The sequence below is a fragment of the Sardina pilchardus genome, chromosome 13 (assembly GCF_963854185.1).
Source record: "Sardina pilchardus chromosome 13, fSarPil1.1, whole genome shotgun sequence".
NCBI classification, from domain to species: Eukaryota; Metazoa; Chordata; class Actinopteri; order Clupeiformes; family Clupeidae; genus Sardina; species Sardina pilchardus.
The window spans coordinates 25,057,783-25,074,797 of record NC_085006.1 but is presented as its reverse complement, the minus strand read 5'-3'; the positions used below and the strand labels follow the sequence as shown (position 1 = coordinate 25,074,797).

The following is a 17,015-nucleotide window of genomic DNA, read 5'->3' as shown; positions in this document are numbered from 1 at the left end:
TTCTAAACAGTCTGCCTATCAACAACATCAATTAGACGCTCTACATTGAACTTTTAAACAATCTACTCTGTCTCAGGCTGGCTCTCTTAAGACTAGCCAGTTAAATTGATTACACCTGTATCTGTATCCACTACTCTCAGTAGAGAGCTGTGTCTCTCCATTCTACAAGAATATAAGGCACATTCCATCTAACATTCTATCCATTCATCTTCTTCAGACCATTCACTCATCCACCCATTAAACTGTCTGTCAACATCTATTAAACAATCTGTCTATCAACATCCATTAAACTCTCTGTCTATCAACATTAATTAGACTATCTACATTCAACTTTTAAATTATTTACTCTGTCTCAGGCTTTAAGAGTAGCCTACTCTGTCTTAAGACTAGCCAGTTAAATTGATTACACCTGTGTCAACTACTCTCAGAGAGCTGTATCAGTGTCTCTCTTAACAAGAATATAAGGCACATTCCATCCAACCTTCTATCCATTCATCTTCTTCAGACCATTCACTCATCCACCCATTAAACTGTCAATCAATATCTATTAAACAATCTGCCTATCAACATCCATTAAACATTCTGTCTATCAACATTAATTAGACTATCTACATACTATCTACATACAACAAGTATTTACTGTGGGTCCCTCTCAAGCAGCGATTATATGTCCTCCCTCGCTCCTCGATCCTCAATGATCTACATAAAGAAAGATAGAAGAAGGGCTAGACTATCCCATTGTTGCCGCTCCATCATTCTTTATGTAGATCAGTGAGGAGTGAGAGAGGACACGTAAACGCTATGAGAGGCACCTTCTGTCTCAGGCTTTAAGCATACAATCTCATTAAGACTACAGATCCTGTTTCACTACTTCCTCTGTCCACAACTGTTTCAAAATAAAAGTCCTCACTGCAATAATACACTATTAAATCATTTAACCATTGAAACTACTCAACTATTGAACTGTTCAACCATTCCAACTGTCAGTTATCATCCACTATGCCTCCAGTCAACTACATGAAACCTCCATGTACCTAGCAACCAACATAGCAACCATTAAAATGAAGTGTTTATGACTGTTTCCATAGCAACCAACATAATTTTACTGCAGTAACTTCTTGTTTCCTGATAGTGGCCACCATGGATACCCTAGCAACAAATGTTTCAAAATAAAAGTCCTCACTAGCAAGTTAGCTAGTTAGCATGGTTAGCATATTAGCATTGTTAGCATTTTTAGCATAACTGCAAAAAATCATCAACTAAGTTAGCTAATCAACCTGGTTAGCATTGTTAGCATTTTTAGCATTACTGCTAGAAATCATCGGTTAAGTTAGCTAATCAACCTGGTTAGCATTGTTAGTAAAGTTAGCATTGCTAGCATAATTAGCATTTTTAGCGTAACTGCTAGAAATCATTAGCTAAGTTAGCTAATCAACATTTTAACATGAATAGAAATCATTAGTTAAGTTAGAACTGGAATGTTTAATCTTTAAACTGTCTACCTTCACACTATCAACGCTCTGTAAACTATGCAACCACCATGTTTACCCTAGCTACACCTTAGTAACCATATCTACATTATCTATCTATTTTTGCATTTTCATGCACTGGTAATTCCTTGGAATTGCATTTCTAGTTATTCTTCTAACGCACGCAAATCAGCTTGAACCGTTTAACGTAGAAACTTCATTCAAACTGCGTTACGTAGGTCTTACTTATGACATGTGTGCTATGACTTTTCAACTTTGTAACTTTTATACTTTTTAAACTATTAATTAAAAAACGATTTCCCCATAGATTTAACATTGAGCTATTTCCCCATAGACTTAACATTACCCTTTATGACATCACGGCAGCAATTAGAATCGTACGCCAGGTGGCCAGTCCAGGTGCAGCAGCTCTCTCTCTCTCTCTCTCAGGCTTTAACATACACTGGCTCTCTTGAGACTGCATTTTCTGTTCCCCTGTATCAACTGTATCAACTTAAGTCTTCCTAATTCCATCCAACTTTCTATCCATTCATCTTCTTCAAACCATTCACTCATCCACCCATTCTAAACAGTCTGCCTATCAACATCAATTAGACGATCTACATTCAACTTTTAAACAATCTACTCTGTCTCAGGCTCTCTTAAGACTAGCCAGTTAAATTGATTACACCTGTATCTGTATCCACTACTCTCAGTAGAGAGCTGTGTCTCTCCATTCTACAAGAATATAAGGCACATTCCATCCAACTTTCTATCCATTCATCTTCTTCAGACCATTCACTCATCCACCCATTATACTGTCTATCAACATCCATTAAACTCTCTGTCTATCAACATTAATTAGACTACATTTTCACTTTTAAATTATTTACTCTGTCTCAGGCTTCAAGCATATACACTCTGGCTCTCTTAAGACTAGCCAGTTAAATTGATTACACCTGTATCAACTGTCAGTTTCTCTGGCTATAAGCATACAATCTCTCTGAAGACTACATATCCTGTTAACTGTTTCCTCTGTCCACAACTGTTTCAAAATAAAAGTCCTCACTGCAATAATACACCATTAAATCATTTAACCATTGAAACTACTCAACTATTTAACTGTTCAACCATTCCAACTGTCAGTTATCATCAACTATGCCTCCAGTCAACTACATGAAACCTCCATGTACCTAGCAACCAACATAGCAACCATTAAAATTAAGCGTTTATGACCGTTTCCATAGCAACCAACATGATTATACTGCAGTAACGTCTTGTTTCCTGATAGTGGCCACAATGGATACCCTTGCAACAAATGTTTAAAAATAAAAGTCCTCACTAGCAAGATAGCTAGTTAGCATGGTTAGCATAGTTTAGCATTTTTAGCATAACTGCTAGAAATGATTGGCTAAGTTAGCTAATCAACCTGGTTAGCATTGTAAACATTTTTAACATTGCTAGCATAGTTAGCATTTTTAGCATAACTGCTAGAAATCATTAGCTAAGTTAGCTAATCAACCTGGTTAGAACTGTGAGCATAGTTAGCATAGTTAACATTTTTACCATAACTGCATGAAATCAGTAGCTAAGTTAACCAATCAACCTGGTTATCATTGTTACCATAGTTAACATTTTAACATGAATAGAAATCATTAGTTAAGTTAGAACTGGAATGTTTCAGCTTTAAACTGTCTACCTTCACACTATCAACTCTCTGTAAACTATGCAACCACCATGTTTACCCTATCTACACCTTAGTAACCATATCTACATTATCTATCTATTTTTGCATTTTCATGCACTGGTAATTCCTTGGAATTGCATTTCTAGTTATATATTGAGTTATTGTTAATGATTATAATGTTGATTGTAGGCCTTTACATAGCCATACACAACATCTATGCATATTACATAGGTCGATTAACTATTGAACTATAAATGATGTTCTATGGATTAACAGCTAGTTAGAAAAACAATTACAATATCTGTTTTTCAGATGGCTATGCAACTAATTGAAATAAAAAAAAATAAAGAAGCTTATGAAATAGTTGCAGAGGAGAAGACTGATTTAGAAAGATTAAATGCAACTGGCTTGAAAAGGAAACAGGTGTGTGTTTGGGATGCTCGGTGTGATGCACGAAAGATGTCGTCTGTTCTAGTGGCAAAAAGGACAAGACAAGCTGGTACCTCTCATCGTCCACAATATTAGAACTGGGACCTTAGTTTTAAGTGATGAATGGCGGTGAGCCTATCGTCAGCTACTGCCTGCACTTGGGTAGGAGTAGGCCTATGTGAACCTGACACAGTCAAGCATTCGTCAATGCAGATAGGCTACTACAGGTTGCCACACAGCACATCGAGAGGGCCTGGTTGAGTTAGTCTACAAGGAGAACATCTCATGACGCAGGGGGAATCGGACAGCTGACTTGCTAAAGATCACCTTAATTGAGTGGAATGATCGCAATGGTCCACTCTGGGTCGCCTACTCCACGATATTGCCAAGAAATGTAAAAAGAAATGGTTCATTTTGATGTAGGGCGGCTAATGTTTTCCATGATCAAATTGTCATGATCATTTTGTTTTGTCAACTTTCAAAACTGTTTTGGTGAAACTTCAAATAAACATTATGTTCATTCATAGATGGTTTTCTCTCCAGTTATTGATTGACATTTTTAGATAATTTACAAATTGTTTATTAACATGTAAAAGACTGAGATGCAACTTTATAATAGTCATCCAAAAAAGGTTTGACGCTGTCATTTCCCATCCTTTAGGCTAATGATACTGACATTTTTAGATAGTTTACAAATGATTTGCTAACAAATAAAAGACGAAGGCCCAACTTTATCATAGCCATCTAAACAAACAAATATTGGGTAACACTTTATAATAACTACACACAATTCATCATTTATTAAGCATTTGTTACCTATTAGTTAATGGTTTGTTCATCATTAGTAATTTATTGTTCATGTATAATTCATCATCAGTAAAGCATTTGTTCACAAAGTTATGAATGGTTTGTTCATAGTAAATAAAAACAATGTTTGTAAATACATGGCTTATACCTTATAAATAATGAAACAACCATTTATAAATGAAATCATTTCCCTATTAAGAACCAGTTACAAACTATTAGTAAATGTTTTGATCATCATTTGTAAAGTATTACTCCTATGTTAATTCTCATACTGTAATTCATGATTAACTCAGGAGTTAAAAGTGGTTAGTAAATTATATTTGTGAGCTCATCTAAAGTGAGGACTGAATATGCCTTGCTACACATTTACAAATTAGTTATAAAGGTTACATTTGCATTTATTCATTTAGCAGACACTTTCATCCAAAGAGACACTATCAATGAAAGTAAAGAGCAAGGCCACAATAGTGGCACCTGGGGATTGAACCCCCAACTATCTGGCTTACAGCATGCTAGCCCAGTGCCTTATCCACTACACTACCTCTGGCCACTGCTATTTTAGCTAGAAATTCACAAATATAAAATGGACGCGCGTGTTTACTTTGAACAAACATCTATAATTGTGTATATGCATGATTTACAGATGAGAGTTAAGGTAGGAATTATGCTTTGAAATTAAGAACACACCATTTAATAACATGCTTAACAGTGTGTAGTAGACACTCTTGCATAGTTTTACTTCAGTATACAGTACGTCGGTCAATTACTTGTATACTATAACTCTCTAACTATTGTATCAATGCGCTGCTTAGTGCTACATCAAATGTAGTCATACGCATAACAGGAAAGTAGTTCTTTTAAAACAAGTAAAACTAGATCCCATCTAATTCTACATAGTAGCACAGGTGGTGTAGTGGTTAAGGACCAGGGCTAACATTCTGTAGCCTGTTCAGTTGAGGGTTTGATTCCCAGCTGCTGCAGTTATGTTTAATTTAATTGACGTGTATGTTTCTCTGGATAAAATTGTCAGTTTAATGAATGAATGTGAATGTAGTATTTACAACTCATTTGCAAATGTGTAGCAAGGCATAAATAGTCCTCACTTTAGATGAGGTCACAAAATATCATTTACTAACCACTTGTAACTCCTGAGTTAATCATGAATTACAGTGTTAGGAAGTGGTTTATAAAACATGTATTCACATCCTTACTAATCATTAGTGCATACAGTATGTAACAACTGTTAAATAATGATATAGTACTTCATTAACAAAATGTTATTGCATGATCTATTAAGTATTAGCAACAATTTAAACATATCTTAGAAATAGGCTTATTCACTATGAACAAACCAATAATAACTTTGTGCACAAATGCTTAACTGATGATAAATTATGCATGAACAATGAATTACTAATGATGAACAAACCATTAACTAATAGTTAACAAATGCTTAATAGATGATGAATTGTGTGTAGTTATTATAAAGTGTTACCACATTTTAATTGTTTATCTATAACTGTTAATCAATAGAACATCATTTATAGGTCAATAGTTAATCAATCTATGCAATATGTATAGGCGTTGTGGATATGGCTATGTAAAGGCCTACAATCAACATTATAATCATTAATAATAACTCAATATGGCATTATTAATAATACAATATTTTGCAATAATAATGTAGTTTATTGATATAAAATAAATTGAAATCAAGTTATCACTAAACAGATATTTTTCCGTATGTTATATAGGCTATATATAAATTGTTTCTTTTTTCATAAGCTGATAACAACGTATTTGTAAGTTATGCGTTTAGTAATCATTGATTGTTATCTACAAATGATTAATTTATGATTATTAAGTTATTAAATGTTTAATTATAGTTGCAAAATAAAGCATCAATTAACCATTTATAAAGGATGGTTATTATAAAGTGCTAGCGAAAATTTTGAAGTATAATGCAGAAATGGGCTCTTAGACTAGATTTAGGTCGTCGCAGGGTCTTCCAACAAGACAATTGCCCAAAGCATACATCAAAATTGGTCCAACAGTTGCTCAAGGATACCAAAACCAAGGTCCTGGAGTGGCCCACACAGAGCCCAGACCTCAATCCAATTGAGAATCTGTGTTGGGTGCTCAAAGTGAATGTCCATGTTCGGACACTATGCAGCTGGAACAATTCGCAATGAAAGAATGGGTCAAAAAACCTCAGGAGACCTGTGCCAGCTTATTAAAGAACTACTCAAGAGAGTTTTGTCAGTTGTGGCTCAGAAAAGGCACACTATTAACTATTTATGGCCATTCTTTACAAATAAAATCATACCGGGAAACAAAAAGTATGATTTTGTGCAACTGTGAAAAAATTGAAATGGTTTCAAAACAAAGATCATTTTAAAACTTGGACATAATGTACTCTGTGATATAATAAACCAATATTTGTATCTGAGTTTATTAGAGCCAAAATAATGCATATTGTTAGCCTGATAGCATAATTGCCTAAGTCATATTTCACTGTTTTTGGGAAACAAAAAAAAACACATTTTTTAGAAATAACATTGTTATTTTTCATTGATATTGTAATAGTACATTCACCCAGATGTATGAACAAGTATGCAAAAAGAAAAAAAATCAATCATCAATTGCCTACCAAATAAAAGTGACTTAGGCAGAATATGTCTATGACTTAGGCATTTTTTCTCCTACAGATAAATGTAAACTTAACATAACCCAACTTGTTTTTTCTATCCTAAATATAACCAAGATGTGTAGCAGAACATAACATAGCTTGTCAACCCTCAACATTGATAACACTTGTGTCTAATGATGTGACAACCAATACAAGTCAGTTCAGAGTTGACAGAGACACAGGGGTCAAGTGTGTGTTACAGTAGAGGTGGGGTGCAAGGGAGAGGAGGGTGCAGGTAGGAGGAAGAGTATGAAGAGAAAGACAAAGAGTCCCAAGAGTTGCAATACTGTAAATAATGAAATTCGGGCAACAATCATTGTTCTGGTTCATGGAATGCCAATGAGAGAAGCAGGACTTTGCGTCCAACCCAAAGATTCAGACTATAGGACAGGAATTGTATAAATGTCCATTATCATACAGTACAGTAATCACTGATCATCCACTGTTACTGCACACTTACAACCCTTTGAGCGCAACTCTGAGAGAATGAAAGAGCTGCAGTTACTGTATCAGTATGTCCAAGTAAGTGTAAATTTAGACACAATAGTACAATATTACAGTATTGCATACTTACAGTATAGCCTACTATCAGAGTCTGTGGCTTCACATTACAAATCATATTCTGTACAGTATCAGTCTGTCTTTCTCTTCACTTACAAAACTATACATTTATTTCATAGAATATTTCTATCCCTATTCTTTAGTTTCATTGTGGTATTTTGTTTTTTACGTAAATTATAATGAATAAACATTCCTCCTGGTCTGGAGCCATACACCCAGCCCTGACAACTGTGTCTTCCATTGTTTGGTGTATTGTCTTATCACTGCTCTGCAGGAGTCTAATTTAGCCTGATGTGTGAATGATTTGAGACCATTAGTTAGCTTTGAGCAAAGTTAAAAGTGTTTTGAGGTGATTGTTCAGTTTTGCAACAAGATTAGATTGAAAGGTTTCGAGAATGTAGTTTGAGAAATGAGTTTTGTGTTCACAGTTTTGAAAAAAGGTAAAGAGTTCTGAAAAAGTGTTCTAGCAATTGTGAAAAACTGTAATGTCTAACCTTAACCTCTCCCACCAAGTTCCACTCAGGTGCTGTGCACACTCATTTTGAAAGATTTCACCTGGAAATTTGCTTCAAAAATGTCTAAATTGCCCACATGTTTTTTTATGGTGATGTTTCTTAAGTGTAAAGACTTGATCTGACAAAAAATGAAGTAATATTTTTCTAGTTTTGGCTAGTTACTTCATCATACCTTATAGCAAAAAAATGTGATTTCAAGATTGCAGTTTTTCACAATTGCTAGAACACTTTTTTCAAAACTCTACCTTTTTCTCAAAACTCTGAACACAAAACTACTTTTTCAAACTACATTCTCGAAACCCTTGAATCTTGTTGCAAAACTGAACAATCACCTCAAATCAGGCAAAATTAGACTCCTGCAGAGCAGTGATAAGACAATACACCAAACAATGGAAGACACAGTTTTCAGGGCTGGGTGTATGGCTCCTGGAGGAATGTTTATTCATTCTAATTTGAAAAATTAAATATCACAATGAAAATGAAGAATAAAGACTCTACTCATATCCATGAAGAAATAAATCAATAGTTTTGTAAGTGAACAGAAAGACAGGCCTATACTGTACTGAATATGATGCCACAGACTCTGATAGTACTGTAAGTACAGTATGCAATACTGTAATATTGCATTGTGTTTGAATTTACACTTACTTGGACATACTGATAACTCAGCTCTTTCACTCTCTCAGAGTTGAGCTCAAAGGGTAGTAAGTGTGTAACAGTGAACGTTGTGATTACTGTACTGTATGATTACTGTATGAACGTTGTGATTACTGTACTGTATGATAATGGACATTTACGCTATTCCTGTTCCGTAGTCTAAATCTTTGGATTATTGAAGCCACAGAGAAACTGCTGATGTTGGGTTGGACCATGAAGTCCTGCTTCTCTCATTGGCATTCCATGAACCAGAACGTGGTCAATGATTGTTGCCCGAATTTCATAATTTACAACTCGTGGGACTCTTTGTCTTTCTCTTCATCCTCTTCCTCCTACCTGCACCCTCCTCTTCCTTGTAACCCACCTCTAACGCACACTTGTTGTCCCCTGCATCTCTGTCAACTCTGAACTGACTTATTTTGGTTGTCACATCATTAGACACAAGTGTTATCAATTTTACATGTAAGTGGTGTTCAGATGGAGACAACTGTGCTCTAATTGTGTTCAACTTCCGCCTTGTTTCGTTATCAATATAATTAAGAAGTGCATCAGAATGCACAAAATGTGTTTAGACTTTTGCAAAAAGGGTTAATGAGTTTGGTAAAATGGGTGAAGGTGGGTGAAAGTGGTCATGGTTTTGCCAAAAAAAGGGAATACTGTAATTCAACAAATGTGTTCAGGCATTCGAGAATTTGATTCAGAGAATGGAGTTTAGTGTTTGAGCAACTGTGAAAAACTGTAAATACACAGTTTATAATCCCTATGAATGACTGAAATTCCATTTAGTGTCCAGAATATTGAAGAAATATGAAAAGAGAAGAGCTAATGCTTCACTTGTGGACAGACTTTCTATTGTTTTCTGCCATTTTGATTGTATCAAAACTGTCAAGTTGATGACTTAGGCAGATAGTGTTTTTGGGCTGTAATAAGAATTGTGATTGGCTAAGAGCATAGGCAGTAATGCAGGGTGATGCAGCAGTAGTAGGAGAGTAAAGTTATGCAGATATCTCAATTTGGCCAAAAAATGACTTAGGCAATTATGCTATCATTTTTTATTAAAAAACGACTTGTATGAGTTCAGGTCAATGAGGCCTACAGGCCATAAATAGCAAATAGAACTTTAAAACATGTAAAGTTCACAAGAAATGAAGCTAGTTAAAAGATCCATAACAACATAAGATGAATATATGTCTTGTTATGGATTTACAATCAACTAAAATAGGGTCGGTCATTTTTGACCGGGAACACAAAAGATGTGATTTTGTGCCACTGTTAGGAATTTGAAATGGTTTCAAAACAAAGGTCTTACAAATATTGACATCATAGCATCTGACCAATCAGCAGTGGACTACAGCACCTCAAACACAACCATCTGGCAGAAATCACATATTTTAGGTTTTTGAACCTGGCTCATCCCACAACTATCATAATAGCATCAAAACTAAACATTGTAAGTTGATCATCAGATGTAACTCACACATTATTTGGTTGAATAGTTGTGTTAAAGATTGAGATTGTTGTTATTTGCATAGCATTTTTAAAAATGAGCTTATTGTTTGGCTAAAAACTAAATGCACTATATTTGATCATACGCCCTATTCACATAAGTGGCACAAGTGTCCATTTTTACACATATGCCTGATGTATGTATCTTTTTTAAATATAATTAAATGGCACACAGGTGCTTATTGTTAGTGTGAGACCTAGTACTGTGTGCATTTATTTTAATGACTCAATACTGGTTAGTGATAAAAACACAATTATGAGCAAATATAAGTGGTAATTTAGTGATTATAGTTGTTTTTCGGTTTTTATACACTGGTACATAGGAGTATAGCATTCATAGTACTAGGTACCTGTGTATGCCATTCATGCCATTTAATTATATTAAAAAGATACATGGTACACGAGTCCATGTACCAAGTTTGGTTTTGATACATGCAGGGGTTGCTGAGATATAAGCTCACTTTCTGTCTGGCGGCTTCGCAAAATAGGCAAAAATGGGCAAAATTGGCTGTTACGGGCGAACGGTAAAAGTTCCGAAGAAAAAACTGAAATGGGTTGGTGAGGCATCAGCTGAGGATGCTCTGTGTCAATTATGGTGTTGATTGGAGATTTTTTTTTCAAATTCACCCTCTGTTCCCCCCCCCCCCCCCCCCCCAGACGGGCAAGGACATATATATGGTAACTTCATTGACCATGATTTGCTATGCCAAGATGAAAAATAATGTTTTTTTTTTTTTTAATGTCCTGAAACATCCCCCATTAACTTTCTGAAGTTAAAATTTAGAATTTCCAAAGATTTCAATGAGTGCCCTATAAAGGGTTAAAACATGTAATGTTCACAAGGACTTGAGCTAATTAAAAGATACATAACAACATTAGGTGAATACATATGTATAACTATGGGTTTACAATCAACTATACTGGGGTTGGTCATTTTTGACCGGGAACACAAAACTGATTAACATGAAATGAACACAACAGGAGGGATCATTTAAAAGCGTGAAGTTGCAGCCCTCAGTGTTGATGTTTACATATTGTGTGTTTTGGCTTGATGTGCCACCCTCCACGTATCTACTAATCACAGAGTCAGTAGTGTTTTGGCATCTGGATTGCCAACTTTGACTCAGGGGGGAGGGGGAGTGTGGATACACCACCACCAGTATTTTGAAAGTGATTGGAGTAGGCCTACCAGTTTTGGCCAAAATCCTACATACTGATCCGTTCAGTATAACTACACCAAAGTCCCTTCTAAAGTCCAGATACTGACCCAGTGACAGTTTCCTCAAAAACGGTTGGAAATTTGACAGGGGGGGGGGCATTCACCTGACAGGTTGGATCTCTGAAAATAAGTGAGCGCTATCTGAATTCCAGATTATCCAGCCATATCCAACTTCCTATTTCAACTTTTCTATTTTTCATCAACACTTATATGTTTACTTAGTGAGTATTATGTGTGTGTTGATGGGGTAGGAGAGAGAATGATGTCCTTGGAAATGGACGTCAATGAACTTCTATCCACAATGACCAACTGAGCAAATCCACATTTGCTAACGGGTTAGTTTAGGTCAAACCATGCTAAGAATGGACTATTTCTCTTGTACATATTTGATAACAAAACATTTCAGATTTGACATTTCGCAACACAAATGTACAGCTTTAGTTTATTGAAAGCATTTTAAACCAAAATGGAAAAGCACAATTCTATATATTTATATGTTGACATATGTTGTCTACGGATAGAACACTGATCCCAACAATGCAGTCATAAAATTGAAATTGAGTTAAAAAAAACAAACAAACAAACTAAAACATTTGAATTCCAGATAAAACTATCAGTAAATGAATTTATCTGTGTGATTATATTATTTTTGGATTTCTTGTGGGCTGTGGAATAAAGGGGGAAGTTCCTTTAATCCCACAATGTGCCACTGCTGTTGGTAAAACATCCATAAATATGTTGATACGGCAGAGGAATTCACATTACACATTCAGATAAGAAAGGAGAGTATAATTGTACCTGAGACAACAGCGAGGACAGCCATCGACATCTTCGTCTCTGATGAGAGTTTCATGAAATGGGCATGTTTTCCTCTTTCTCAGTAAAGTCGTCAAAGCTATGTCAGCAAATTAATATGTCATCATACTTATTTAAAAAAAAAAAACAAACAAACAAAAAAACTGTTGACTGATCAATTACATTATATCTCAAAATTAATATAGCTCAGCAAGATAAATTCCCTTCAACAATACTGGTACAAACCATTCTATTTATTCTATTAAACAGAGGGGTATTTTCACAAAACCTAGATAAATGATTAAACTGGAATTTGACTGGATGACTTTTGCCTTGGTTTCACAAAATAGATGACACATAAGTTGCCATGGGGAATTATTAACCTCTATACCTGGTTCTGACCAGGCTAACAGCCAAGCAAGGTAATTGGTTCAGCTAGCTGTCATTCAGACCTCTATGTGAATTTGTTAAGAACTTTATTCAATTTATATAGTATTTGCATGTATTTACTCACAAAACACAACAGATTGCCTGCCTAATACCTTATGGTTATAATTATTACAGTGACATACTCATTGTTTGCTTCTTTTGTTTATTTACAATAAACAATGGAGCAACTGTATTTCACCTGAGGAGGCGCTAAAATCGACTTTCTTTTTATTGTAAAATAATGTTTATTTTGGTGTTCCCAAAACACCAGTAACTACATGCATTTATTCTGTGAATGGGACATGGTATACTATTGGTACTTTACACGCTAAATGTCCATATACTTTTCCATTTCCACATGGATTTTCATGGCCCTACTAGCTACACCACATACACATGAAAATGACAAGTAATTACAAACATGCCTTGTCATTTGTTGTGGAGACTTAAAATGATGGGAAAACATTAATAAACTGATTCTAGATAAAATAATGATTGACACCAAATTAATAAAATTAAGAAGTCTAGGGCTCTTTTGGAAGTCAAGAGACATTTAGTGCAGACATTACTGTAAATTGTTTACACATGCTTATTATGAGTTGGTCTCCATCCTAGAAAATTTGGGGAGGTTAAGGAAAACATTTGTCTAGATGTCAATGCCCAAACATGGCATGAGTTCAAGCTGTAAAAATAAAAGAATTTCAAGGTCTGAAAAATATATGAAGACAAGATTTGCACAGAAATATTTCACAGGTCTTGGTTTTAGGACCCATTGATGATAAAGACAAAGTTTGAACAAAATCTGAGACGGTGCAGTAACAACCTTGTCTGATTTGACACAGAATCACTCATTTAGATTTTTTGTCAGTAGGCTAAACCTTTTGGTCTCCTGTCAATTTGAACCACAGGCCACAACATAAGAAGAGGAAGCAGACGAAAATTTTAACCAAAAGTGATAATTTATTAAACAATTTACTAACATTTAGCAAAAGCAATAATTATGTCTAGAGGGTAGAGGTATGTGTGTTCATGCTATTTGACTGAGTAGGAGTGCGTGCATCGAAAATGACAGAAACAGAAGAGTGCATGTTGCCTTGCTTTCATTAGCCAGGTAAGTCAACTGCCAAACTACATGGTAGCACTGTAGCTGCATGACCGGTAAAGTAAGTTGTTGCATCATCTCACTGTAGCCTACTCTTCATAGCATGTTCATAGAAAATGTGTTGGAGAGGTCAACCTGTTTAATGGAAAACATTAGTGGTAAAGTTTAGATATAGTAGACAGACAGACAGACAGACAGACAGACAGTTACACAGTTTTACTACTTCATCAGTTATTATAGTTGATGCATTTTGCTGGTAGGCTGTTAATAAAAATGATGCATATCTGAGGTATGTCATCTGGTAAATGATATCAATCTGGTCATCTATATTTCTTAAATTATACTTAATGCAAATTTGGCCAATATTTAAAATCCCATGTTTTTTTATGTCACAATTGGGACGCATTACAGAATGAGTGAAGGTCAGTTTTCTACCAACAGCTAAATATGGTGTGCTGAGGAGATGCAGTTTTTTAACGAAGTTTTAAGATGAAAATTATGCCACATAATGACGTATTTTGAGATACACAAACATGCATGTGGTTTGTCAAGTGGTTACCCTGTGATCAAGTCACTGCTTAAGTCAAGTCTGGATCTGTGAGACTACTACATGACATCCAAACATACCCCAACAGTCTCAGCTAGTTTTGATAGACGACCATTTCATAGTCACTGCCTGTTGCAGTTGGTCCATGCAGCTCTTCTGCATTCACATAGTCTTCTTCCAGATCTCCTTCAGTGTCATCCTCTTCATAGTCGTTGTCTATAGCATTTGGGCCATGCAGCTCTTCTTCTTCTTCCAGATTTCCACCAGTGTCTTTACCATGATCCCTCTGGACAGCGGACTGCATACGTATAGATGTTCTCATCTTCATCAGGTGACCCACCTGTTCCATGATGAAATTCATATGTGCTGGCAGAACCTGTTCCAAGGCATTTGTTTTGAGACCATAATTATAAATACTGTACATGCTTAATGAGCAAGTGGAAGAAACAGTTTTTGCAGTGTGTATTTAACTAGATGCACCGCATAGCGGTACACTCAGTTCTCAATTCTCTCCACAAAAATAAATTACACTTGTCAACTTTCCTACAGTATCTCCGATTTGTGCAATATATGTTTATACTGTATCTCCTACTCTTGCAGCTCATGTGTATATGAGTGTGTGCATGTGTGATGATAATTAATGAGATGATTTCTGACTCACTGTATATATCATTGTTCATCTGTATTGTGTGTGTATGTGTGTCACTCAAACACTTTGTCTTCACCAGGTACAGGATGGCAGGGATCAGTAAAAGTAGGAACAACCCTGAAATCACTCCAGATGCAATGATGGGAGCCAGGGATGCTGGAAAATTAGCAGGTCATTACAAGAGAAAACAATAAACAAACAAACAAATGAATACACAAATGTGTTGAATGTTTACCTCTTATGATGACTGTCAGTGGTGCTGTCTGTGTTGAGTTGAAGGTGCGGCTGGACACAGTGACCTCATAGACACAGCTGTAGTTGCCCTGGTGGGAGTAGTCTGCCTCAGGAATGTAGAAGGAGGCTGAGTGGTTGACGGCCAGCTGAGTCCTGGTGCTGTTAGACCCATCAAAGATGAGGTGGAAGGAGCCTCCTTGGTGCTGTGGCTCAGTAGAGCAGATGAGGGAGAGGCTGTGGCCCCTGGTCACCTCTGGCCCCTGAGGCCCCCAGAACAGCCCTCCATCTGGGGCACTGAGAGAGATGTTGGGCTGCACAAGCACCACTGGGGAAGGAGGCAGTTTATCAGTGGAGGATTAATATGAGATGACATGTGACTAAGAGAATGGCTCTTCATGTAAGTCAATGAAGAGACAACTCATTATGTCCAAATCTTTGAACCTTTACAACATTACTTAACAAAACACATGCATGTGTCCATATATGATATATTACCTATTACAGAGAGGCCAACAGTAGCACTTTGGGGGGATGTGAATTCTCGTCGGGAAACCCTTGTTTCATACTGGCAGTAGTAGGGTCCTTCATGGATAAAGTCCATTTGAGGAATGGTGAAGAGGGCAGAGCTTTCAGTGGCTGTCTTGGTCTCTGTAAATGAACCAGAGAGCTGCTGTAGGGTAAATGTACCACCCAGGTGCTGTGTGGAGATGGAGCACCTCATCTGGGCAGACTGACCCCAAGAAACCTCTCTGCTGGTTTCTAGTGTAAGACTTGGCTTCTGTAGTACAACTGGAAAAAATAGCGTGAGATGCAACAAACAAACTAGAGGGGCAGACGTCTGCTACCCTCTGACTACTAGTACTGCTTCTGTAGTACAACTGCAAAAGAAGTGGAGCGTAGAGTGCAACAGACAAACAATACAGAGAAAACATGATAATCACATATCGTGGCAGGACGCTAATGACTACACTTAACTTGATTTTAGCTTGATGTGATTAGTCCATTTACCCGATTATTTTCTTCACTTTATCATTGTGTGCCTGGTTAGCTGACACCTCTTTACTCACCTATACTGATGCTGATGGGCTGGCTACGAGTAGAGGAGGAGGAGTAGGCACATGTGTAACTGCCCTGGTGAGAGGAGTTCACATTAGACAGAGTGAACGTAGCATTGCTCTGGGAGGAACCAAGAGCCTTTGAATTCACGTTAACTCCATTTCTGTACAGAAGGAAGTTGTCATTGCACCGGTATGCACTCCTAGAGCATCTGATCTGAACAGTTTCTCCAGGTGAGACTGCTGAGTATGACGAGAAAAGAGAGATGGAGGGACCTGGAAATGGAAAAAAGTGCCAGATTCACATTTTGATTTGGTTTTTTTTCAGCAAGACTTTGATGCCATGATACATATGTACTTACCTTCCAAGGAACACACCACCCCTGCATCCTCATTGTGGCCACAGTCATGCTTTCTGCTGTAGGAGCACTGGGTCAGAGACTGTTCAGTACCAGAGCAACTGACATCATCCATCCAAATCTCTCCAGTCCCTTCACCATAGAAGGCTGACCCAGGAGCACAAACAGCAGTGCCACACCCCAGCTGTCTGCACACCACCTCAGCATCACTCATGTCCCAGTAGTCATCACACACAGTTCCCCACTGGTTAGAGAGATACACCTCCACTCGGCCTGAGCACCGACTGTTCCCATTCACCAGCCTGA

General features: G+C 36.7%; 1 protein-coding gene and 1 long non-coding RNA gene across 2 annotated transcripts in view; one reads left to right on the top strand and one right to left on the bottom strand.

Annotated features, from left to right (window-relative positions):
* The window catches only part of LOC134099824 (immunoglobulin superfamily member 1-like), a 175,991-nt gene that overhangs the window by 44,202 nt on the left and 114,774 nt on the right, over positions 1-17,015 (bottom strand). The gene's annotated exons all lie outside the window — the stretch shown is intronic.
* Positions 11,581-15,232, top strand: LOC134099826 (uncharacterized). The gene is made up of 3 exons (XR_009941178.1): positions 11,581-11,669; positions 14,669-14,743; positions 15,141-15,232. It is a non-coding gene; the product is annotated as an uncharacterized LOC134099826 (long non-coding RNA).